Raw genomic sequence first — 1,690 nt, 5'->3', positions numbered from 1 at the left:
GTAGTAATCAGTGGGCCGAACCAGACCAGTGCTTTATAATATTCAATTTTCATAGAGTTTCTGAGCTCTAGAAATAGGGCTCTCAAGTCAACACTAGCTGCTGCTAGCTAATTTTTCAGTAGTTTGAAAAGTGCTTTTCAATATCAGAGACACATTCACAAGCCAAAAACGTGCTTAGGTCCCTTAGTTTGGAGTGGGACTTGATCTCTTGTACATGGTTTACTTCGTGGTATTTCAGAGTGGAGAGAGTATGCTTGTTTCATAAGTCTACCTACCCACACTTTCTAGGCACTAGATACTAGTCTATTCACAATAGCTGTGATTTTTCACTCATAGGGAAGTACACAGATTCTTAATTTCAGCAAGTATTTAACTATTGCAGTTTTATCCCCATGTTTCCACGGACAGAGAGGGAGAAGAGAATAATTTCCCCTTGGGTCTTGCAAGTTTTCAGAAATGTATTCCTGTATTGGAGAAGCACCCAGATGTTGCTCCACAACTTTGACTGGGAAGGGATTCTCCTGCTTCCTCTGAATGCCGTGCTCCTTGTATGCTTCCTGTTGTGCCCTTCCTTTCTAAAAAGAGCAAAACAAAACTGCAGCTGATGAACTTGCAGGTGTTGCAGAGAGCCTGCTGCTGTTGAAGGGTTTCCTGAAAGGCTCTGGGCAGGAGGCAGGTGCTGATATGAGGGGAGGTCTTGAGTCAAGACAGCAGCCCCCCATCCCTTCATCTCATTGTCTTTGCCAGGTGCGCCCAGGCCATCCTCGAGGTGGATGCCAGCCAAGTTCACTCCAAGGACCCACGCTATGAAGCCACTCCGCTGCACTGGGCAAAGAAGGCAGAGGTGAATGAAGCCAACCTGTGGCCAGGGCCTGTGCTGCCACCCAGCACCCATTTATTTCCTCCTGCTCCTCTCCTTTTCCTGAGTGCATGTGCAGAGCCCTGGGGGTGTTAGAGCCCAGCCAGCAGCCTGGTGTTTGATTCTCTTTGCCCTGTGCTGATCAGTGCTGTTTGCCACGGGGAACAGAGCAGTGGAGCCTTGTAGTGAAACAAGCTGGTGGCCTCATCCCTAGTATGTCATCCTTGGCTGTGAACCTGCCAGCTTGTCCCTTTTCCCCTTTTGTTGGGGAAATTGCAGCAGTGTCACTGTTAACCCCTGGGGGGAGCTCTCCTCTCATTACTGACAGTTCCACGGAAGAAGGCCGATTGATGCCTTGAAAAACGCAGGGAGAATGTGAGGTAGGCACAGCGTGGTGGCACGTGCATTATGGTCCATCTTCTGCCAGAGGTGGGCAGATCAGTGGTGTGATGTGCCATGCTGGAGCATCTCAATGGTGCTTGTTGCAAGCAGAGGACATTCCTATGGCAGGACTGTTTTCCTTCCTGCAGTATCACATCCCTCTCAGAAACGTCCGGTGGAGTTTTAGAGCAGACATAAATCTGCTTGGCTTATAAAGAGAAGATCAAAAAGCAGACTTTTTCCCTCCAGTCTGCAAGGATTCTGGCCTGAGTAAGAACTGGGTTTTTTCTCCATGGCTCTCGGCCAGTTGCTACACTTGCATATAAGTCCCAAAACGTCCAGAAGCTCTAACCAGATTGTGAAACCACCAGCTAGTTCTGTGGTAAAAGAAGAGGAATCCCATCTCCAGTGCTTGGGGCAGTGCAGCTGGCATCTGCCAGCCGGCCGTGT

General features: G+C 49.0%; 1 protein-coding gene across 1 annotated transcript in view; it reads left to right on the top strand.

Moving 5' to 3' along the window:
• The first annotated feature begins 722 nt into the window (after positions 1-722).
• The window catches only part of PLA2G6 (phospholipase A2, group VI (cytosolic, calcium-independent)), a 9,819-nt gene continuing 8,851 nt past the window's right edge, over positions 723-1,690 (top strand). Inside the window, exon 1 of the mRNA XM_010287842.1 lies at positions 723-844. The gene's annotated coding sequence lies outside the window, so the exon portion shown is untranslated. The remainder of the gene's footprint in view (positions 845-1,690) is intronic.

This window comes from Phaethon lepturus, unplaced genomic scaffold (genome assembly GCF_000687285.1).
Source record: "Phaethon lepturus isolate BGI_N335 unplaced genomic scaffold, ASM68728v1 scaffold32735, whole genome shotgun sequence".
Classification (NCBI taxonomy): Eukaryota; Metazoa; Chordata; class Aves; order Phaethontiformes; family Phaethontidae; genus Phaethon; species Phaethon lepturus.
This window is presented reverse-complemented; position numbering and strand designations above follow the sequence as displayed.